Source organism: Rhinoderma darwinii, chromosome 1, assembly GCF_050947455.1.
Source record: "Rhinoderma darwinii isolate aRhiDar2 chromosome 1, aRhiDar2.hap1, whole genome shotgun sequence".
NCBI lineage: Eukaryota > Metazoa > Chordata > Amphibia > Anura > Rhinodermatidae > Rhinoderma > Rhinoderma darwinii.
Window position 1 is genome coordinate 286,278,399 of NC_134687.1, and position 25,857 is coordinate 286,304,255.

The following is a 25,857-nucleotide window of genomic DNA, read 5'->3' on the forward strand; positions in this document are numbered from 1 at the left end:
AGAAGTGCCCTGCACTTCTTTGCCGAGGCAGTCAATTTACGCGTCGTCGTTTGACAGCTGTCAAACGACGACGCGTAAATTACAGGTCGTCTGCACAGTACGTCGGCAAACCTATTCAAATGAATGGCCAGATGTTTGCCGACGTATTGTAGCCCTATTTTCAGGCGTAAAACGAGGCATAATACGCCTCGTTTACGCCTGAAAATAGGTCGTGTGAACCCAGCCTTAGGGGAGAAGGCTTTGCTAACAAGGGGTAATGGCTTGCCAGAGTGAATAAGCAGCACAAAACTTTTAATGGCTCTATTTTATATTCCCATTTCAAATACAATTTGCAAATATTATACCTAAATTGGCCAACCCCTTAAGAATTCTGGAGTAACGCAAAATGATCATACTCTGTAGATTTGTATAAAGGAGTTACACAATTTAAACGATCCCGATGTAAAAGTAATATTTAACCCTTAAACAATGTCATAATTTGTATGAAATACACATCTGACATTCCTTGGGAGCAGCCAAGTTTTGGAGTAAATATCTGAGGTTGAACTTACTACAGAAAGATGCAGTGCTAAATTATGGAATAATTAGATTTTCCTGAATAATGTTGATAAAATACAAATATGTTCATATATGCTATCAAAAAAGAGCCTGGTCTAAAATAGTAACCCATTTCTGCTCTGTGATGTAATAGCACGACGCGGGTCATTCCTGCGAATTGCTGTACTATTACGTTGCAATGATGGTGCGAGTACAGATGCTGTGCCTGCGCCATCATTTGTGGGTGTCGGCTTTATTATACTGCCGACATCCCACTCTAATGGCCGGGATTGGACATAACTCTGATCCTGGCGGTTTAACCCTTTAAATGCTACATTCAATAGTGACAGCGGCACCTAAAGATTTTGACAAAGGGAGTAGGATCCCTCTGTCAGCCCATTGGCACCAAGGCTCATGGGGTCTGGTCGGTTATCTAGCAAAGGTCCCCACGTCTGCAATAGGTGTAAGATAAGAATAAAGATAACATAAAATTTATATTGCATCGTGCATGATGTAAAAAAAAAAAAAAAAACTATAGTGGATTTACTATTTTGTTCCCATTTCCCCCCAAAATAAATTAATAAAAGTCAAATCAATAAATAAATAAAATGTATCCCAAAACACTACAACTCGTCCAGCAAAAAAACAAGACCTAATACAGCTCTCGAAATGTAGTGACATAAAACATGTTCATAGTGTGCAAAAGTAGTAACACATGAAATAAACGAGATATTTTGTATTGCTGAAATCTTAACGACGGTAGAATAAAGTTATCACATTATTGTAATGGCTTTCCCAGAAAAAGAAAGTTAATAAATAAATGATACTACAAAATGGTGCCATTAAAAAAATACAACTCGTCCCCAAAAAAAAACAAGCCCTCATACCGTTACATTTATGAAAAATAATGCTCCTGGAATGTGGCAAATAAAAAAATCAAAGGTCCAAAGTAGTTTGCAACCTTAAAGTGTAGCTAAACATTTGACAAACGTCTGATATGTCATAGAGTCTATGAGCCCATACTCCGATACATCGGCTTTCCGGAAAAAGCCAAACAGACACGAAGCGCCTGAGCGCTCACACGAGCGCTTCCGCTGCTTCGTTATACCGATTGGTGGGGGTCTCATTGCTCGGACCCCCACCAATCCAAACTTCTGACATGTCATTATGACGTCAGAGGTTTGTCAAACGTTTAGCTACACTTTAAGGGGTTAATAAAGGGGTATAGCTAGTTCTAGATAACAGTCAGAACAGCCATAAACACTCAGAGACCGGTTTATTCGGTACACCAGTACTTCTGCATATTAAAGTGTACCTTTGATTATAATACAAGTTTCCATTAATCAATAGTACAAGCGAAGATAAGAAACTTTTTCTAAATAATCTTATTACAGAAAAATGCCTCTTTCTCTACTTATCAGACTCCTCCTCCTCAAATGTTAACTCATAGAATCCGTAGATCAGAGAGGAAACGGATTCTCAGATTTACTGAGATTAGGTTACAGCTGAAACTAGATGAATTAAAGGGAACCTGTCACCTTAAAATGCTGTCCAATCTGAGAGCAGCACATTATCGGGTAGCAGGAGCAGAACAGCATAATATAGAGTTTGGTGGGGAAAAATGTAGTATACATTGAATTTTAATTATTTAAATCCTTTTTCCTTCTGGGCTTAGGAGTCCAGTGGGTGTAGTGATTCAATCATTGACAGCCTTCCCGGTGTGAGTGTGCATACCGAGATACCTGTAAATCACCGATTGGGACCGCCCACTGGACTCCTAAACCCAGAATAAGTAGGGATTTAAAATAAATAAAAAATACAAGTTCCTTTTGAATCTTTTCACACAAAATGATATATAAATCTGCTCAACTCCTCCTGCTAATGCAGCATGTTGAATGTGACAAGTTCCCCCAAACTGTACAATAAAGTTCTGAAAGAAATCAAGAAGAATGACACAATATATATTAGGTTTATAAAAAATAAAAGCTGCTATGCAGACTAATGTGTTTCCATGTTTACAAACTAGAAACAAACTGTTTAGTCTGAGCCTGCATTCCTCCTTCTTCCATCTATCCCCTATTTTTTAGTAATCCACATTTGGTAGATTAGCAAAAAAGTAGGAGGCAGAAGGGAGTATGACTGCAGGATCTGGCTCCACAGGGTTTGTTTCCGATGGTAACCAAGGTGACACAAAAATATGCATAGAAGCTGTGTACAGAAAATGGTAGGATATATTTAAACTAAGACTCTTTGCAAAGCTGTTTTAGAGCATTAAATTTCTTTGTCGCAAAGGTGTTCATCCACTTTAACCCCTTTAGGACACAGCCTGTTTTGGCCTTGTGGACACAGATGATTTTTTCAAATCTGACATGTGACACTTTATGTGGTAATAACTCCGGAACGCTTTTACCTATCTAAGCGATTCTGAGATTGTTTTCTCGTGACATATTGTACTTTATGTTAGTGAAAAAATTTGGTCGATAAATTCAATATTTATTTGTGAAAAACTTCTAATTTTAGCAAAAATTACCATTTTTCTAAATTGAAATGTGTTAGCTTGTAAAACAGATAGTAATACCACACAAAATAGTTACTACTTAACATCCTCCATATGTCTAATTTATATTTGCATTATTTTTTTTCACGTACTTTTATTTGTCTAGGATGTTACAAGGCTTAGAACTTTAGACGCAATTTCTCATATTTTCAAGAAAATTTCAATGGGCCATTTTTTCAGGGACCAGTTCAGTTCTGAAGTGGCTTTGAGGGCCTTCTATATTAGAAAGTCCCCATAAATCACCCCATTTTGAAAACTGCACCCCTCAAGGTATTCAAAACCACATTCAGAAAGTATTTTAACCCTTCAGGCGTTTCACAGGAATTAAGGCAAAGTAGAGGTGAAATTTACAAATTTTATTTTTTTTGCCGAAATTCATTTGTAAAAAAAAAAAAATCTGTAACACAGAAGGTTTTACCAGAGAAATGCAACTCAATATTTATTGCCCATATTCTGCAGATTTTAGAAATATCCAACATGTGGCCCTAGTGTCCTAATGGACTGAAGCACAGGTCTCAGAAGCAAAGGAGCACCCAGTGGATTTTGGGGCCTCCTTTTTTTAGGAATATATTTTAGGCACCATGTCAGGTTTGAGGAGGTCTTGTGCTACCTAAACCGTCGAAACCCCCCAAAAGTGACCCCATTTTGGAAACTACACCCCTTAAGGCATATTTCTAGGGGTATAGTTAGCATTTTGACCCCACAGTTTATTTGCAGAATTTAGTGGAATTAGTCTGTGAAGATGAAAATCACCTTTTTTTCTGTGGAAACATAGAACTTTTTAATTTTTACAAGAAATAAAGGAGAAAAAGCACCCCAACATATGTAAAGCAATTTCTCCCGATTACAGCAATACCCCATATGTGGTCGTAAACTGATGTTTGGACCCACAGCAGGGCTCAGGAGGGAAGGAGCGCCTTTTCGATTTTGGAGCGCAGATTTTCTAGGGGTATAGTGAGCATTTTGACCCCACAGGATCTTTTTTAGAGCTAAGGTGACCAAAAAACAAAGATTTTGGCGCTTTAAATTCTTTATTTCTTACAGCGTTCACCATGCGCAATAAATTACGTTTTACTTTATTCTGCGGGTCGGTACGATTATGCCGATACCATATGTGTATAGTTTTTTTTTAAGTTTTGCAGCGTTTGCACAATAAAATTAAGTTTCTATAAAATTATTTATTTTCTGAGACACGCTATTCTGAGCCGTAACTTTTTTATTTTTTCGTCAAAAAAACTGTGGGAGGTCTTGTTTTTTGCGGGACGGGTTGTAGTTTTTGTTGGTACTATTTTGGGGTAAATGCGACTTTTGATCACTTTTTATTCTATATCTTGGGAGGGGTGGTGACCAAAATATAGCGATGCTGACATAGTTTTCCTTTTATTTTGTTTGCGGCGTTCACCGTGCGGAAAAATTGGGTCGTTACGAACACGGTGATACCAAATATGTGTACTTTTTTTTTTTAACGTTTTCATTTTTTCCCTATAATAAATGAGTTATTATAGGAAAACAAAAACGTATTTTTACACTTTTATTAACTTTTTTTTAATTTTTACACTTTATTTTTTTGTTTATTAACTTTTCTTTTACTTTTTACACTTTATTTTTTTGACCTGCAGCTCTGATCGCTGCTAGAATACATTACACTACCTAGGTAGTGTAATGTATTCCAACTGTCAGTGTGACGTCACAGTCACTCTGACAGTTGGTCTACGAGGATCAGCACAGGCTGATCCTCATAGGCTTCCATACATGGCAGACCCGGAGGCCGTTGTCTGGCCTCCGGATGCCATCACAAGCATCAGCAGCCCCCACGATTGCATGGGGGCTGCTGATGTGCTACAAACCCCCTACATGCGGAGATCGCAATCGAGCCCCGCATGTAACGGGTTAATTGCCGAAATCAGCGGCGATGAGCCGCTGATCGGCAACACTGGAGTGTCAGCTGTCGGGGACAGTTGATCTCCAAGTTCCCTATGCACACCTTGTCGCTGACAGTGTGCATCGGGAACGACACAGTGACTTCCTGTCACTCTGACAGGAAGCCTATCATGACCAGCCGAAGGTTGGTCCTGATGGGCTTCCGTCCATGGCAGACACAGAAGCCATTGTTTGGCTTCCGTTTGCCATACTAACTATCGGCAAACCCCGCGATTTCGGACCGGGGTCTACCGATATGTTAGAAACCCCCAAAATTCGGCGATTGCAACCGATCACCGAATTTAAGCGGTTAATTTCGCCGAAATCAGCGGCAAAAGACCGCTGGCCGGCAAGAGTGGTTCCCGGTGCACACTCTCGCCGACAGTGTGCACCGGGAAAAACTCAGTAACTGTACGTCGTCGTGCGGGAAGGGGTTAAGGGACCTTTTTCTAGAGCGTTGTTTTTTTACGGTACTCTGCAATAGGATAAATAATCTTGCAGTTAGAGAAAACTGGACACCCCTTGTGAGAAGGCAGAAACTATATTTACCATTTCTGCCTTATCAAGTGTTTCATACAAAGTGCTCAAAAATGTGTTGTGTAAACAATGGAGGTAGCGAAAATGACCAATGTGACAATGCTACTGATTGTACTACCCAGGACAACAAGAATTGTGACAATAATGAACTGCTGCAAAAAATATATATTGGCGAGTGTATGAAATAAAAAAATATTCGACATTTTTTTAGAATGCGTAATTACACAGTCGATTCAGATTATTATGACCACCAGCCAATATCCAGAGTAACTGCTTTGTGCAGCACGGACAGCAGCTAGACTGGCTGGGGGTGACTTAATAAGGTGCTGGTAGGTTGTCTCCGGTATCTGGAGCCATGCTGACTGTAGTGCATCCCACATTTGCTGGATGGTGAGTGGGGGAGGATCCATAGAGCGAACAGGACGATCAAGGTGGTCCGACAGATGCTCAATTGTGTTCAAGTCTGGCAAATTAAGGGGCCAAGGAAATACTTGGAAGTCTTGGTCGTGCTCTTCCAACCACTGTCGGACATTTCTAGCTGTGTGACATGTCGCATTGTCTTGCTGGAAGATTCCATTTACCCCAGGGACGACAAACAGAATGTATGGGTGGAGGTGATCTGCAACGATAGATTCATACCCAAATCGGTTCAGAGTGCCTTCCACATGGATGAGTGGGCCCAGAAAATGGCATGAATAAATTCCCCAGACCATAACGCTGCTGCCACCAGCTTGTGTTCTTCCAGCAATGGTAGCAGGGTGTTTGTTCTCTGATGTTTCCCAACTGACACGCCAACGTCCATCCGTTCAATGAAGACGAAAACATGACTCATCGGAGAAGGCAACCCTTTGCCAATCATCCGTGGTCCAATTCTGATACTGCTGCGTAAATTGAAGCCTTTTTTTCCAATGCCCCTTTGTTAGCATAGGAACAGTGAATATCCGTCTGCTTCGGAGCCCCATACGCAGTAGGGTTCGCTGAACTGTTGTTTTAGACACACGTCTGGTAGCCCCCTGGTTGATTTTCGCGGTGAGCTGCTCCCATGTAGCGTGTCGTTCGGGCCTCACCCATCTTTGTAGCCGACGTTCACCTCTCACATCAATGACACGTGGTGCTCCGCAGTTTCCATGTCTGTTATTCCCAATGGTGCAATTTGTCCACTCACGATACACTTCCACCTCAGCTTCACGTGATCAGTTCACAAACGGTGCTGTTTAAGAAATACTGCCACCCTTGGCCCGAAAGCCAACAATAATCCCTTTTTGCAACTCTGATAAATCATCCCTTTTACCCATGATATGTGTTCAGACAGCCTATCGCACACTTTATATACCCACCAAGCCAGCCCACAACACATCACTCCCTTCATGGGCTACACGCTGCCGACGTCGAAAGTAGGAGGTGGTCATAATAATGTGACTCGACTGTGTACAAAAGTTGACATTTTCCTGGGGACATCCAGGCACTGATGGCTTAGATATCCAAAGGGTTACAGGTACTGAGCTGTGTATTCTAGAGGGCTCCCAATAAAGATAAAGGGCAACATTAAAACAAAATACATAGAGGGGGCGCTCGCGAGCTGCTAACCAAGATGGCCGCATGCTGAGGTAGCTCCGCGACTCCTGGGCACAACAGCTATCAGACGCTAACTTTTGAGGTGAACTATCTCGCTATCACACCCCACTTTCTCCCCCAGACGACCCCCTGCTCAGTTTGTTCATGGTCCGGAAGAATTTAGTGGGGCGAAAGGACTTAAAACCGCCGGAGTCCTCCGTCCCTGCCCCCACGCCTGAGAGCGCAACTTCTCCCGCCATGTCGGCAGGCTCCGAGGACGAGATACGGGCCTCACCCGAGCTCATTGCAGACTCGCAGGAGGACGGGTCCCAGCAACCCGATCCACAATTCACTACCAGAGATGCCTCCCTGCTTCTAAAATTTAAGCAGCTTCTACAGCAGGAACTACAACTTACAGCTTCTAAGCTGTCCAGGGATCTTACTCGGGAGATACGGGAGCTGGGAGCCCGGACAAATGTCCTGGAGACTAAAATGGATGACACCATAGAAGTCTTAAATGCGCACGATGCTGAATTCGATTCCCTGAGGGCAGATTTGGATTCCACTATGCTCCGACTAGAGGATTTTGAAAACCGTGCGCGGCGGGGAAACCTTCGAATTAGAGGTTTACCTGAAACCTACGAAGATCTTAACTCCTCGGTTACTGCCCTGTTCCAGGAATTGGCGCCAGGCCTCCCTATAGACAGATTGGAGATGGATCGGGTCCACAGATCGCTCGGTCCCAAACGTCAAGATGGTAGGCCACGGGATATAGTGGTGAAACTTACCTATTATGCTACTAAAGAAACCCTGTCTCAAAAAGCCAGAGCTGCTTCATCCCTGCTGTTCCAGGGTCACGAATACCAAATCTTCGCCGATCTTTCCCCGATCACCATCCAAAAGCGGCGGAACATGAAACCCCTGCTGGCCGTCTTACAACATCGTCAGATTAGATACCGCTGGGGATACCCTTTCAAACTCCAATTTTCTGTGGATAATAAGTTCTACTCCGCCAACTCAGCCGACGACCTCAAGCAACTTTTGGTCACCCTGCAACTTTTACCTGTGGAGGCTGACAGACCGAGTCAACTGTCTCAGGCGCGCCGCGACAGACCTCCTCTTCGCCCCATCTGGGAGAAAGTTCCTCCACGCAGACCACCTGGGAGATCTGGTGCCATACCCAATGTTCGTGACGACCCCGCCTGATGGATGAGTACTTTTTGCTTGGAATCCTCCTGTGCAGTGGTCTGACCGTCCACCTTTTTGTTTCCAATAACCTTGGATTGTTACTCTGCCTCACTTGCAATGGTCTGTCTACGATGGGGACTGATCTCTGCAACGGGCAGTTTAACTCATTAGACGTTTTGTCTTGTTGTGATTGATTTCTATGCTGTTCACTACATACAAAGTATTTCTGGCATTACCCGCACTCATTTTCCACTTACACATTTATGGATTTTTGGTCTGGCCTGCTATGCATGTTTTGCCTCACCTCATGGCGGCACTGCATGCATGGCCTGCTGGACATACATTTCAACTGCCTCCTATTCTGTATTGCAGCCGGGTGTTGCGGCATACTTCTCTCGGGCCGTGGATCGGCCTGCCGGGTGCCCCCTGCCTCTCATTGGGGGTGGCGGGTGTCGGACATGCTGTTTCCCGGCTCGAGATGTTGTTTCATACACTGTGCTTTAATATGCCGCTTCACAACACTGTCTCTATTTCTGTATACAAGTAATGGAGCACACCAAGCCTGCCGCCGTTCCATTTTGTGTGGGATCGGTTAACTCTGCTTTACATTTGCTGTCAATATACTTACGTTTTATTCCCCTTACTTTACCTCTGCTACATTTTTGAGTTCACCCCAACAAAATGTTGTTACCACACCTTTGTGCCCAGGTGCTGGCGACCCCCTGGTTCTACAAGTAGTATTACCCGTACTGCTATCCACTTCTCTATGCCGTGTTTTGGGCATTTTCCACTTCTCGATGTCTATGTGCATAGTTTTTTTTATATCCCTTTTTATTTAGTCTATCTCTCCCTCCCCTTTCTTACCTTCCCCTCTCTCCTTCTCCCCCTGTCGGTCAGAACTCTTCGTCGGATCATTAAACCACTCTCATGGCCCCTCCTGCTTTGAAAATAATCTCCCACAATGTCCAGGGTTTCAACTCCCCACATAAACGCTCGAAGGCTTTTCATTTCTACAAAGCTAGCCATGCCGATATAGTTTGCCTCCTGGAAACTAGATTTTCTGCCACTTCTAAACCACAATATCTAAGTGCGCACTTCCCCGTTTTTTATGGCGCATACGCTCACGAAAAACGGCGAGGAGTAGTTATTGCCTTCAGAAAGAATCTCCCTTTTATTTGCAACACAGAAATTATTGATCCCACTGGACGCTATGTGATTTTAGTCGGCACACTATTTGATGTAGAAGTGACCCTAGTAGGTTATTATGGTCCTAATGACTTTCAAACAGGGTTTTTTTCCCACCTATTTAAGCTGGTCGACGCTAACCGACGGGGTCTTCTGGTGGTTATGGGTGACTCGAATCTGGTAATCAATCCTTCAGTGGATAAATCCCCGACCCCCAATCCATCCACATCCCACACATCTTCCTTTGAGTTCAGGGATATGTTGCACCTACATGACCTTCAAGATCTCTGGCGTGAACTCCACCCCACCACAAAAGACTTTACTTTCTATTCCTGCCCTCATTCCTCGTTTAGCCGTATTGACCACATATTTACATCTCAAAGATCTCTACCACTATGCTCCTCAGCTAAGATATTAAGCACACCTTGGTCTGATCATAATCCAGTGGAAGTTTCCTTTTCTTCCCTAGTCCCACGAGGGCTCTCCTTTAACTGGCGTCTGAATGACTCCCTTTTGTCCTCTAAAGATACTTTCGCGCAAGTGGAAGCGGCGGTAAAGGACTATTTTGACCTGAATGTGGGTTCCACGTCCTCCCCGATTATATTGTGGGAGGCGCATAAAGCCACATTGCGGGGAGCTCTCATTCGACTAGGCTCATTTAAAAAGAAAAATAGAGAACGAAAAATCGCGGAGTTATACCGCGTGTTAGAACAAAAGGAACATACTTGGAAACAGAACCCCTCGATCGCTAATAAAACCTCGGTAGATGCTACTAGGTTGGAACTGGACCTTCTATTGACGGAGCAGGTAGAACGCAAACTCAGATGGTCCAAACAGCGATATTACTCGCAAAGTAATAAACCGGGTAAACTCCTGGCCCGTCAATTGAGGGTCCCTGTGTCGACAAGGGAGCCTATTAGATTACGAACTTCCACAGGTAATGTTACAGCGGACCCCAATAAAATCACTTCCCTATTTCAAAATTTCCTCTCCAACTTATACTCCTCCCCCCCATTATTTGACTCCTTGAGGGCTGAAGGCTTATTTGCAGACCTGACTTTTCCGGATATCACTCCTTCCAACCTTGAAGCCTTGGAGGCTGAGATATCCGAAGCAGAGGTTCAGGCAGCTATCAAGGAGTTGAAACCCTCCAAATCACCTGGTCCTGACGGTTTTTCTCCTTTATATTATAAAAAACTCTCCCCACTACTGGTCCCGTATTTAACTCAACTCTTTAATGCCCTCAGAACTGGTACAACCCCTCTCCCATCAACCCTTCATGCTCATATCGCTATGATCCCCAAACCACAAAAAGACTCTCTCCAAATTACCAACTACAGACCAATATCACTCTTGAACACAGATATTAAAATCCTGGCCAAGATTATGGCGACTAGGATTAATTGCTTCCTTGACGTTATTATCCATGGGGACCAGGCTGGCTTTGTCCCAGGCAGACAGACAAGTGATTGCACCAAGAGAGTTATATCTCTGATTCATGTAGCTCGTAGGAGAAATGTGGCGTCAATGCTTCTCTCGCTCGATATTCAAAAAGCCTTCGACACAATATCCTGGTCATACATGGATTTTGCCTTGGGGAAGTGGGGCTTCCAACGCCACTTTATGTCCTGGGTGCATGCCCTCTATTCCAACCCTACAGCCAAAGTTTGCTATGCTGGTTATCAGTCTGCTCCTTTTCCTATTGAACGGGGCACTAGACAAGGATGTCCGCTATCTCCCATTCTATTTATTTTGGCTCTTGAGCCCTTGGCTATGATGATACGCCAAAATCAGAACATCAAAGGGTTGGAAGTGGCGGGCATGCAACATAAAATGTCCCTTTTTGCTGATGACATGCTACTAATGCTCTCCCAACCTACTGTTTCCCTTCCCAACCTAATGAAAACTTTATCCGACTTTGCCTCAATTTCTGGGCTAGCAATTAACCCTACAAAATCAATCGCCTTAAATATTAATCTCTCCCAACAAGTCCTGCACTCCATACGTAACCATTTTCCTTTTCAATGGGCCAGACACTCATTAAATTATCTGGGTATTCACCTGACTCCCTCATATGCTCAGCTATATTCTGCCAATTATCCCTCTCTGATCCGCTCCCTCACCTCTTCTCTGACATCATGGCAACACACTTATCTCTCTTGGGTTGGACGGATTTCTGCGGTTAAAATGACCATCCTTCCCAGGCTTCTTTACCTATTTCAAACCCTGCCGATAAAAGTCCCACCGCACATGTTACGTCTCCTTCAGAACCGTATATCCTCGTTTATCTGGCGTGGCACACGTCCTAGAATATCCAGGTCCACTCTCTGCTCGCTGAAAACAGACGGGGGATTGGGTGTTCCTAATATCTCTAAATATTATCAAGCAGCCATGATAGCATCCTTGCCTAAATTACACGTTTCGGTAAATATGCCTCTATGGGTGTACCTGGATGTTCCGGAGGTGTCGCCCACCCCGATACAATCTCTGCCCTGGATGCCCCCATCCTTACGTCCTACCCATCTCTCCCCTTCTCTTACACACATTTTAACGGTCTGGGACTCTATCAAATATTCCAGTAGATTGATTTCTCCACATCTTCCCCTTATTTCTATATGGCACAACCCTTTGTTCTCTCCTGGCGCAGACAACTATTATGCCTTTAAATGGTGGTGGTCGAATGACATACTTAGAGTTCACCAACTCCTCACGCCCACTCACTCTCGGATTCTCTCGTTCTGTGAACTCCAGACCTCTAAGCAGATCCCCAGTGGCGAGATATTCAGATATCTACAACTTAAAAACTGGATTACTTCTCTTCTTAACAACAGGGATACATCTGACTCTTGCTCACAGTTCGAGAGAATCTGCAGCATCTGCCCAACCTCGAGAGGGATTATATCCCTCTTATACAAATGGCTCCTCAACAATCCATCCCCTACCCCTCATACATATGTGGACCGATGGCACCGGGACTTGGGGATGACGCTGGAACTGGCTGAGTGGCGTAGTATCTGGAGCACAGTTTCACATTGCTCTATCAATACGAATATCTTAGAATCCGCATATAAAGTCATGATGCGGTGGTACTTGGTCCCCAGCCGAATTGCACATGCATTTCCCTCTTACCCTGCTTCATGCTTTAGGGGATGCCCCGCGCCTGGTGACATGTTCCACATATGGTGGTCCTGTCCTAAACTCGTTAGATTCTGGAGCAGAGTCTTTGGTCTCGCTCAGAGTCTGTTTGGTATAATTTTGCATAAAGACCCTAAGTTAGCTCTCCTCCACCTCAAACCCTCTGAACTAACGCATGCACAATTTCAATTGTTTTCTTACATCCTATTGGCTGCCAAAATGACTATTGCCCACTCCTGGAAAAAGCAGTCTGTAATTTTTGCAGGTGTCAAAACCAGAATGGACCAAATATTTGTAAACGAAAAACTCACAAGTATTTTATTGGATAGGATTGCCAGATTCGAGTTGCTTTGGCTGCCCTGGATCAATTACGCCTACTCTCACCTACCTGGTGCCATGATCACCGCCTTTTGACAATTTGCTAATAATTTTTCTCTAGATCTCTGGCCGACCACACCTTTACCTTTCCCTGTCTTTTTGTTCCCCTCTCTCCATTCCCTCTTTCCACTTCTCAATTTTGTTTCCTCTTTTTACATGCTCTTATCATTACCGCCCTGACTGTTTGACATACTGTCTAGTGCATTGCTGTATCAGTTGCGATATATTATATATTGTGTATCTCCCCCCCCTTTTTTTTTGTGTTTATGCAATATATTTCCTTACTTTGTTGTAAAAACTCAATAAAACTTGTTGAAAAGAAAACAAAATACATAAAAATATTGGAAATATAAACAAATATGGTAAAAGAGCAATTGTTATGGAATGGCCAAATCACATCTGATGAAACAAAGTGCAAGAGCTCAATAACCAAGAAATTATGGTCCACTATATAGTGGAAAAATTTAGTATTTTTGTTATACATCGTGTATTTTGGTGTTCCCACTTTCCTTTTAAATAGTTTTTTTTATTTTTTGCAGTTTAGAAAAAAACTAAAATCCAAAAGGTGACATATCCTCTACATCATTTTACATGATTATATGGGAAGCCATCTTGTCCAGAGTTTTCCTTTACATCAGGCACCTAGACATAAGAAACCTCAGTTGACACTAAGGGTATGTTCACACGCAGAGTCAAAAACGTCTCAAAATACAGAGCTGTTTTCAAGAGAAAACAGCTCCTGATTTTCAGACGTTCTTTGTGCCACTCGCGATTTTCGCTGCATTTTTTACGGCCGTTTTTGGAGCTTTTTTCAATAGAGTCTATGGAAAACGGCTCCAAAAACGTCCCAAAAGGTGTTCTGCACTTCTTTTTCACTGCCGTTTTTTTGCGTGCCGGAAAAACGCTCCGTCGGCTCAGAATGACGTTTTCCCATTGAAGTCAATGGGCAGATGTTTGGAGGCGTTCTGCTTCCGATTTTTCAGCCGTTTTTCAGGCGTTTACGGCCCGAAAATAGGCAGAAAATATCCCGTGAGAGCATACCCTAACAGTGTTGTGGGAATGCTCTGTGACATATACAGGGATCATAGTGCAGGGAGGGGAGGAAGTGAGTTTAATTGTCAATGGTGGATACTGTGTTCTCTGCCACCAGCTTTATAATAAAGCTGTTACCTTTTATTATAATTCTGCCCTCTGATGATAATGACTATTGACCCTGCTCCTGTCATAAGCTGAAAAGTGACAGGAAATATTGGCATATTGTCAGGGAATTCACGTCAGGACCACAGGTGGTCAGACAACTATAGAAAACTGTGAGGCATCCAAAGTGCTCAGTTGCCACTGCAAAATATGTCTGTTTAATACAGTAGCTTTGCTACACCAAGTACATAACTCGGGCCTCTTACGTTATAATACCCAGGCTCTAATCAACCTGGGAGGGATTAATAGGGATACGCTAGGGGCACCTTCCATATAGAGCCGTTTTTTTTATTTTATTATATGAACTCCCTCTTAGAGACTTGGGAGTTTATCTACCAAAGCAAAAAAAAAACGCATGTTATAAATTCAACAAAAACACACAGTGTGAACCCAGTCTTACCCACTGGTGACTTATCCCTTGGTGACATACAGTGAAGGAAATAAGTATTTGATCCCTTGCTGATTTTGTAAGTTTTCCCACTGTCAAAGTCATGAATAGTCTAGAATTTTTAGGCTAGGTTAATTTTACCAGTGAGAGATAGATTATATATAAAAAAATAAATCACATTGTCAAAATTATATATATTTATTTGCATTGTGCACAGAGAAATAAGTATTTGATCCCCTACCAACCATTAAGAGTTCAGCCTCCTCCAGACCAGTTACACGCTCCAAATCAACTTGGTGCCTGCATTAAAGACAGCTGTCTTAAATGGTCACCTGTATAAAAGACTCCTGTCCACAGACTCAATTAATCAGTCTGACTCTAACCTCTACAACATGGGCAAGACCAAAGAGCTTTCTAAGGATGTCAGGGACAAGATCATAGATCTGCACAAGGCTGGAATGGGCTACAAAACCATAAGTAAGACGCTGGGTGAGAAGGAGACAACTGTTGGTGCAATAGTAAGAAAATGGAAGACATACAAAATGACTGTCAATCGACATCGATCTGGGGCTCCATGCAAAATCTCACCTCGTGGGGTATCCTTGATCCTGAGGAAAGTGAGAGCTCAGTCGAAAACTACACGGGGGGAACTTGTTAATGATCTCAAGGCAGCTGGTACCACAGTCACCAAGAAAACCATTGGTAACACATTACGCCGTAATGGATTAAAATCCTGCAGTGCCCGAAAGGTCCCCCTGCTCAAGAAGGCACATGTACAGGCCCGTCTGAAGTTTGCAAATGAACATCTGGATGTTTCTGAGAGTGATTGGGAGAAGGTGCTGTGGTCAGATGAGACTAAAATTGAGCTCTTTGGCATTAACTCTACTCGCCGTATTTGGAGGAAGAGAAATGCTGCCTATGACCCAAAGAACACCGTCCCCACTGTCAAGCATGGAGGTGGAAACATTATGTTTTGGGGGTGTTTCTCTGCTAAGGGCACAGGACTACTTCACCGCATCAATGGGAGAATGGATGGGGCCATGTACCGTCAAATCCTGAGTGACAACCTCCTTCCCTCCACTAGGACATTAAAAATGGCTCATGGCTGGGTCTTCCAGCACGACAATGACCCGAAACATACAGCCAAGGCAACAAAAGAGTGGCTCAAAAAGAAGCACACTAAGGTCATGGAGTGGCCTAGCCAGTCTCCAGACCTTAATCCCATCGAAAACTTATGGAGGGAGCTGAAGATCCGAGTTGCCAAGCGACAGCCTCGAAATCTTAATGATTTACAGATGATCTGCAAAGAGGAGTGGGCCAAAATTCCATCTAACATGTGTGCAAACCTCATCATCAACTAAAAAAAAACATCTGACTGCTGTGCTTGCCAACAAGGGTTTTGCCACCAAGTATTAAGTCTTGTTTGCCAAAGGGATCAAATACTTATTTCTCTGTGCACAATGCAAATAAATATATATAATTTTGACAATGTGATTTTCTTTTTTTATATAATCTATCTCTCACTGGTAAAATTAACCTAAAAATTCTAGACTGTTCATGTCTTTGAAAGTGGGCAAACTTACAAAATCATCAAGGGATCAAATACTTATTTCCTTCACTGTATCTGGTCTGAATGATGATAAGAGGGTCCTTTACTTGCATTTGGTTTAATACCCATATATGGAAGTTACAATATTGGAGCTTATTTTATATGGTTGATTGTGAAAGAATATTTTCATTACGATATTTATTTACTTGTGTAGTTTATTTTAACTAATTATAATTAAAAGTAATGTACTCTGCATTTTCCAGTGATCATATTATGAGGGCTCAAGAGCAAGAGTTAAACTATATTCAAGAAATGACATGTAAATATATATAGTAACATGGAAAGCTAAAAAAAAAACAATAAAACATTTAAAAAACTTTATTAACATAAACAATATACATAAGCAATCAATGCTCCGTGTGAAAGGAGCAAACGAGCGCCGATCAATGGGCGCTTGTTTACATGGCCCACGTCAGGCCGTGTAATAGGACCCTAACTTTTCGAAGAACCTAAGCTAATTCTTTGTTTTATTCATGCAAATTCTGTGTGAAGTTACTGCCACTAGGTGTCTTTCTTCCTGTAATCTGCTGTCCACCCCCTGTTGTCAAGCAAACTCCGTCTCTAGTTACAGATCAGAGGAGACAGACTGCAGCAAGTGTGTGTGTGAATGTGTCTCTTTACTGCCTTGCCAATAGAAGTCTTTGCAGGGGGAGGGGGAGCAGGGAGAGAAAGACACAGACACGCTGCCAATACCAATCTATGGAGAAGGGGGAGCAGGAGGAGGGAACAGGGAGAGACACAGACATGCTGCACATACAAGTCAATGGGGAGGGGGAGCAGAGTGAGAAAGAGAGTGAGAAACAGGCTGCTGGCAAGAATTATATTTTACCCAAGTTCTGGATTCTCAGCTGCTGTATAATGTCCTCCATTCTGCTGCAGCTTCTATATCTATCTATCTATCTATCTATCTATCTATCTATCTATCTATCTATCTATATATATCTTTATCTATCTATGTGTGTTAGATAGAAGAGCAGGATTCACCTCTTCTATGTGTACAGCGTATAGAACACATGATAACCGTTAGATTCCGCCCACTAGCTCAGAGACAACTGAGAATTAGAGATAGAGCCTGCAGAGGGGAAAACTACTAAAAAAATGCAGAATAGAAGTCATATAATAGTCGGAAATAGTGTTATTCCTCATGTTTACACATTTGACAGGTTATTCTGAAAAGTCACCTGAAAAGTTAGGTACGCTTTAACACATTAGTGGGCCCAATGTAAAGATTTCATGAGTTATACCCCTCCACCCCCGAACATTTTCATACCCTTCTACAGTGAAAAAATGAAAGAGACTTTTACCCCCACCTCCCCTTACCTGCACTAGAAAGGAAGTGACAACACAGGCTGCAGCAAAACTTCAAGTAAATAAATATGGTGGTGTTCACAGTAACACCAGACAGCACGATTTTTTTCTTATTGCCTGTTCTTTAGCCCCAACATTCCTTTAAAGCCTACATAAACTTTTAGGTGACTTTTCAGAATAAGCGGTCATATGTGTGTACATGAGAAATAACACTATTTCTGACCATTACAGGACCTGTATTCTGTCTTTTTTTTTTTTTTAGCAGTTTTCCCCTCTGCAGGCTCTATACCTAATTCTCTACAATGCGCGCAGCGAAGAGGAGAATCCTGCTCTACTATCAGTGGCGTAGCTATAGGGGTCGCAATTGCGACCGGGCACCGAAGTCAGGGGGGCCCACGAACCCCCCCCCACGACTTTTCACCGTTACTATAGTAACTAGGGTTGCACGATGCATCTAAATATTGATACTATCTCGATGCTGTGCACCCTCAAATGGTTCAATACCGTTAATTCATGTATTAGGATACCAAGCTGCGCGGCCGCTTAGTATTGTTACACATGAATGTAGCTGAGCGGGGCTGCAGTTGTGTAATACAGGCATTGCCTCGCTCCTGACAAGTGTGCGCGCGGTCAGCATGATGTGATATGGCCGTCGAAGCACTAATGAGCGCTGGCACTGAAGACAGAGAACATGGCAGGCGCACTATAAAACACCCCCGTCTTCTGACTTCAGAGACGGCTCTGCTGCTCATTAGAGGAGTGTAGGCCGCATCACCTCATGCTGACCGCACGCGCACAATTGTCAGGAGTGGGGCAATGGCTGTATTACATAGCCGCAGGTCCTCTCTAACGGCGGTGACCAGAGAAACCTCTGATCTCCGCCGCTATTCCCTTAAATGATGCGATTAAAGCTATTCCCTTGAATAAATGCCAGTACATTAAAGTTTACAAATAAAAAAGTTAAAAAAATTAAAGTAATGGTAAATTTAAAAAAAACTATAAAAAAAAATCACACACACATATTTTACAATAAAAATTAAAATAAAAGTCTCAATACATAAGAAAAACACATATTCGGTATCGTTGCGACTAATACCCTGTACAACAAATTTATAGTGAGGCACGAGGTGTTATGAATGTGCCTCACATTAATAGTAATTAACCCCATCATGTACGTCACACTATAACCCAATGTTGTCCATTATGACTGAGAAACATGATGGGGTTAATTACTATCAATGTGAGGCATATGTAGGTTCAAAATTCATCACACCTCGTGCCTCAAATCAGAAAATGGAAGGACTTTTTTTTTATTATTTTGTTGGCAAAGTATCGTTTTGGTATTGAGAATCACAATACTATACAAAGTATGAGTATCGAAGTCCGAATTCTGGTATTGTGACAACCCTAAAAGTAACTGGGGCCTATGTATTAAACTACATGGGCCCATGTTACTATAGTAACAGTATACTTATCCTCTTCAATCCTGAGTCGGGTCCGGACGCAGCGCTGGTCCGGACGCCTTTCACCGTCCAGATGATATGTGCGCTGCGCACAACGTTGTTACAACAGGACCTGTGCTACTCCCGGAGCTGGAGAGAACCCTGCTCAGGAGCGAGGGTAGGCTAAGATACAGGGCCCAGCAGACAGTATCACACATGGGCTCTGTATCTAAGCCTACCGTATGGTAGGCTTAGATACAGGGTTTAGCAGACAGTATCCGACATGGTGTGATACTGTCTGCTGGGGCCTGTATCTAAGCCTACCTTGTGGTAGGTTTAGATACAGGGCTCATCAGACAGCATCACACATGGTGTGATAATGTCTCCTAGGCCCTATATCTAAGCCCACCATGTCGTTACAGTTGAATCCAATGCTGAAGCATGGAACGTCAGTTCCCTGCTCCAGCATTCACTGTGTGAAGCGGCTGTGAGCCGCTCGCACAGACAGGCACGATGCAGTGATGTCATCACGCCTGTCTGCGCTGTGCCAGTAACAGCACAGAGCGGAGGAGCAGAGGAATCTCCTCCACTCGTTGTCGGAATGGAGCTAGGTGAGTATTTTTTCTATTAGGCACTATGGGGCATTACACTGTATGGTGGCAACTAAGATGGCATTATACTGTATGGGGGCAGTTATGGGGACATTATAAGGTATGGGGACAGCTAAGGGGGCATCATACTGTAGAGGGACACCTGCTAAGGGGGCAATATTCTGTATGTGGGCACCTGCTAAAGGGTCATTATACTGTATTGGGCAGCTATGGGGGAATTCTACCATATGGGGGCAGCTATGGGGACATTATACTGTATGGGGGCATCTGTGTGGGCATTATACTGTATGGGGGCATCTGTGTGGGTATTATATTGTATGGGGAATTATACTGTATGGGGGCAGCTATGAGGGCATTATACTGTGTGGGAGCACCTATTTGACATTATCCTGTGTGGGAGGCATTATGGGGTATTATACTGTGTGGGGGCTGCTGGAGAGGCATAATACAGTGTTGGGCACTATGGGAGCATCATAATGTTTGGGGGCACTATACTGTGTGGGGGCAGCTATGGGGTGATTATACTGTGTGTGGGGTTCTATGGGGGCATTATACTGTGGGGAGGCACTATGGGAGCATGATACTGTGTGGGTTGAACTAGGTGTGTATTGGCGGGGTTAGAGGCATGGCTAAACAGGGAAAAAATTTGTGGCGGTGCGCTGTGCATGCCACATCAGTTGTCCCTCTTGGCACTGCTTGAAAGTTGGAAGGTATGCAGTATCACACTGTCCGCTGGCCCTTGTATCAAAGCCTATTATGTGCAATACTGTCTCCAGGGCCCTGTAGCTAAGCCTATTGTGTGTGATAATGTCCGCTGGGCCCTTTGTCTAAGCCTATCATGTGTGATACTGTCCGCTGGACCCTATATCTAAGCCTATCATGTGTGATACTATCTGCTGAGCCAGTGTATCTAATCCCATCATGTGTGATACTGTCTGTTGAGCCAGAGTATCCAATCCTATCATGTGTGAAACTGTCTGCTGAGCCTTGTATCTAATCCTATCATGTTTGATACTGTCTGCTGAGCCAATGTATCTAAACCTATCCAGTGGCGGTCGTATAGGGGTCGTAGTTTTATGCCATATGTTTTATTTTAGGGGGAAACATATGTCTTGGGGCTTGTGCCCCATATCTTTTAATAAACAATAACCGTTTAAGTGAAAACTGATTTTTATCTGTTTCTGTCTTGATATAAAATATGAAAGGATATGAAATAATAATAAAAAAATGTGAACATAATTTCCAAATTGTCCCATTAAAGATCAAAGGATTATCAAGAGCCAAATGAAAGGAATTGTACTGTATTTTTGCAGTGAACATTTACGGTAATTATCGTGGCCATTATAGTAAGGAGTGTATTAATGGAGTTGAGGAAACAATAAGGAAAAATAGCAAAGCCTAAACTAATTGGCATTGCATTTGTGTTTTGACATGTGAGTCATTCAGGTCTTCCTATGTGACGCATTCCTGTTGTGTGGGGGATACCTCAATAATGGAACATGCATTGCAGCACAAGCCAGATCCGCCTGACCTGTAGGAGTAGGAAGTCACGACTGATCCAGCAATCTATAGCGAGATGACAAGAAGCTGATCCCCTTCCCACATAATAATCAGCAAATTAAAGGACTGTAAATGCCTGTATAATAATAAGCTGCTGGCAAAGAATCACATCATTCTGTAGGCTTGGAACGTTAGAACTTCGCTTTCACTGCAATATTTCATTTTTTTTTTAAAAAGCAGAGGCAGCAGTCTATGTTAATGGCGGTGTGATGTGCTGAATCAGAGAACCTGTACCATATTGCTGACCTACTCTATACACACCGAGCATTGCTTTATGTTGGGTATACTTCACCAGCTCATGGTCTCACGTTGCATTGCAGACAGTATGAGGGTGGCTTGGTACAATGTCATCTGGCCACAGTGTGAGTGGAGTGCCCTTCTCTTGAAGGTCTGTTGCACATGGTCAATGCCCTGAACTTCTGCTAATTCAAGGTTAGTGCTGCCGTGGTTACAAAGTGGTGCCAAGCTATAGGGCATAAGTGCACATAGATATATCCCTGGTCAATAGGTAGAGCAGATACAAACCTCGAAAAAGATCTCTCTGACCCTTATATTAGTTAGAGGTGCTCATATATATATACATATATATATATATACATATGCATGTGTAAATACCCTGATATATGTATGGGGTGCAAATAAATATGTACATGTAGTAATAACCAACTATTTGTATCGGATAGATAGATATGAGATAGATAGATAGATGATAGATAGATGATAGATAGATAGATAGATAGATAGATAGATAGATAGATAGATAGATAGATAGATAGATAGATAGATAGATAGATAGATAGATAGATAGATATGAGATAGATAGATAGATAGATAGATAGATAGATAGATAGATAGATAGATAGATAGATAGATAGATAGATAGATAGATAGATAGATAGATAGATAGATAGATATGAGATAGATAGATATGAGATAGATAGATAGATAGATAGATAGATAGATAGATAGATAGATAGATAGATAGATAGATAGATAGATAGATAGATAGATAGATAGATAGATATGAGATAGATAGATATGAGATAGATAGATAGATAGATAGATAGATAGATAGATAGATAGATAGATAGATAATCATTAGATAGATAGATAGATAGATAGATAGATAGATAGATAGATAGATAGATAGATAGATAGATAGATAGATAGATAGATAGATAGACATGAGATAGATAGATAGATAGATAGATAGATAGATAGATAGATAGATAGATAGATAGATAGATAGATAGATAGATAGATAGATAGACAGACATGAGATAGATAGATAGATAGATAGATAGATAGATAGATAGATAGATAGATAGATAGATAGATAGATAGACATGAGATAGATAGATAGATAGATAGATAGATAGATAGATAGATAGATAGATAGATAGATAGATAGATAGATAGATAGATAGAGATAGATAGATAGATAGATAGATAGATAGAGCACATATCAGTATACTCATCACTTCTAGCTAAGGCAATTGCAGTTAGGAGGGCTCTGATAAAATGCACGAGGCTTCCTCATACTGCTCCATACAGAGAGCTTGCTGCTAGAAAATGCCGCCCTCCCTCAGCTTCTTTCATGAAAATGCTGACTCCTTTGCTGCAGGATTTTTCCTGAGATGCCATCACTATACAAATAATGCTAATAATAATAATGAGAGGTAAAAATGGAAGTGGTGCAGCCTCTTACCTCGTCCGTCGTGTCTTGTCGCTGCCTATTTACAGCATTGTTCGCAGTGCTGCAGCCCGCGGGTTCTCTGCAGTGTGGAAGCTGCTGCTTTCTCGTCAGGATGTTCCCAGCTTCTCCTCGTACTGTACATGCAGCTCTGTGTCTACTCTATGATCTCGTGCTTTCCCCTCAGGATGTGCACTGCTCCTGCACATACATGCAGCCCCCGTGTGCCTTCACTGCATGTGCTTGTGCCTTTTCCTGCTGCTTTGTGGGCTTGTGCTTTCTCCTCGGGATGTTCTCTGTGCAGCAGCTTTAGTCTATGGGCTTGTGCTTTCTCGTCAGGATGCTCCCTGCTCCTCAGCACACATCCAGCTCTACCTCTCTCTCTCCTCTAAAGAACCACACGCAGCACTGTCCTGCACTCAGTGATTAATCATTCAGGGACATGGTGTAATTTGTCACTGATGAGTAGCACTCCGGGTGACTCCTCAGGATTCTGCAGGAACCCGTGGGCTGCATGTAGGTATCAGAGGGACGGAGGGAGGGAGCTGGGTGTGCGTGTGTCCTGATGACGGCTCTACTTGTGCTCACGTTACACACACACCACACAAATTCAGACCTATGAATGGAGCTCTTAAATAATAAAGAAATACATATTGACTCGCATATGAAAAACAAGGCCAACAATAGAACGCAAAATGACATCTGTGGTTGAGGGAGACGACGGCTAGTAATGGTGTCGAATTGTTTTTCATTTTATATTGCAAGCATAAGCACAGCAGTGCTGGGTCTGCTGGACCCCGTGGGGAAACAGCTTCTATGTGTAGTGAGAGGTTATAGCAGTGGACGGGGTTAGTCTCTCTGAGGCAATGGTCACTCACTAGACATTGGCGCCAATTTGGGCTTGTTGCGTTATTGACGTTTACCAGAAGTGACATGCATTGAGCTATGAGGGCTCCCAGGCCTTCTGCTCGGCGTGGAGAGCTTTATTAGCTTGTATTGAACGCACCAAAGCTGTCTGATGATTCCTCTATTCCCAATGGTTATGATGAATCCTTTCAGAGCTGCAATTACCCAGCTGCTCGCTCGTTCTCAGAGCATGCACACAAAGGAATTAGGCTCGTCCTGTTTATTTCCTCACTAAAGTCGATACAGGGGCTTCCCCCCAAAATAAAAAAATAGATGAAAAAGCAATTTTACCCATAGTAAAACGCACATAGCAAGATACAAAGTACACATTCTGTGAAGTTAACCTGTGGAGCCAGCCCTCGTCCCTCGGGTAGAAGTTCAGTTGGCTACAAAAGGGATAGCTACTCTGGCCACCATTTTGTGGGACTGGAGAGGTTGTCAACTCCTTTCACACACAGAAGTGAGGAGAGCTGATCGTTTCTGGCACAGGCTGAAGAATAGGAGGCATTTGAATGGAGCCTCTTGTCACAAATTAGCTAGTCCCAAATTTCAGGACCATGGACAAGGCACAAGGCATTCATACATGGATGAAGTTCTGCATACATGAGGATGTAGAATTGTAACCAAAGTACACGAATATAGTGTATATTACTAGCACCACTGCTTTATGAACCCGTAAACCTCATTAACATCTCCTCAAACGCCATTGAGAACATATACCAGAAACATTTAAAGAGAACCTGTCCCCCTCCCAAAAAACCTGCAGCTGACATCTCAGTTAAATTGCAGATTCTGTTGCTTTTTATTTTTTTTTCTTCTAGCCTCACCGTTCCTGAGATATCAAGGCCGTTAGTTCTGGTGACCGATATGCAAATGAGGCTTTTGACTGTCAAGTGGGTGGTTACCTCTTATCAAGTGACAGGCGTTACCCGCCCACTTGACAGTCAAAGGCCTTATTTGCATATCGGGCACCAAAACTAACGCCACCGATATCTCAGCAACAGTGGGGGCTAGAAGAAAAAACTAAAAAGCATCAGAATCTGTGAGGCGCCTGCAATCTAACTGAGATGTTAGCTGCGATTTCTTGGGCAGGTGACAGGTTCACCTTCAGCAATTGTCGCTGGACATTACTCCAGCCATAGGAAATTGCCCGGTGACAAAATCAGAAAAGCTGTGGTGTCATATTTACAAAGCCCTTCATCAGCACTACAACCCTTTTGTTCTAGGGATCAGTGGGGTCCTAGTGTTCGGACTCCCACTGATCTGTAAATTAATTATGTACCCTAGCAACATGCTATAATTTGCCATAGTGGGAAAACCACTATGGGTCTTTGTATTGGTCTCACCCCTCTTGTCAATTCGATGTGCCTGGTACTGCAGATCAACCCCCATTACTTGAATGTAGCTGAGCTGCGGCAGAAGGCACCCACACATAATGAATGTGGCTCTTTCAGTACCTGCAGTAAATTGGCCTCACCCCTCCAGAAAGAACCGCAACCAGGGCCAGACTAAAGGCCTCATGCACATGAACGTGCTTTTGCGGCCACAATTCCCTCGAAAATCCACGGGAGAATTGCGGACCCATTCATTTCTATGGGGCCATGCACACGACCATGGTTTTTACGGTCCGTGCATGGCCCGGGAGCCCGCACCGCAGAAAGAACGGGCATGTCTTATTACGGCCGTGTAAGTCCGGGCTCATTGAAAATAATGGGCGTGGCCATGTGCATGGCCTGCGATTTGCAGGCGGCTCGCGGCTGATAGTCCGCTGCCGGCCGACCCGTAAAGCACATGGCTACGGTCGTGTGCATGAGGCCTAAGGGTGTCTAGTATATGGAGAAGTTAATTTATCGGGGACCCCAACTAACTCGGGGGCCCTCTACCAACACCACACAAAGATAAAGGCATCACAGGAGGGGGACACGTATAGCAAGTACCTGTGATTGGGACCAAATCTAAAGATACATAAGATAAACCACACAGGTCTGTATGGTCCCCATGCTGCAGCAAGTCAGAATATTATTTGTGAATTATAAACAAATATAACTAGCAGTAACGAAACTGCAAGTCCTAGAATGCCTAGGTCCACACAGTACAGAATAACTTCTCTGAACGGGTTCATTAATGGGGGGACCAGCAGGGAGAGAACCAG

At 43.0% G+C, this 25,857-nt stretch overlaps 1 protein-coding gene across 1 annotated transcript in view; it reads right to left on the reverse strand.

Annotated features, from left to right (window-relative positions):
• Positions 1–23,356, reverse strand: part of DIRAS1 (DIRAS family GTPase 1) — a 34,874-nt gene extending 11,518 nt beyond the window's left edge. The window contains exon 1 of the mRNA XM_075825282.1: positions 22,815–23,356. The gene's annotated coding sequence lies outside the window, so the exon portion shown is untranslated. The remainder of the gene's footprint in view (positions 1–22,814) is intronic.
• Positions 23,357–25,857: the final 2,501 nt, after the last annotated feature.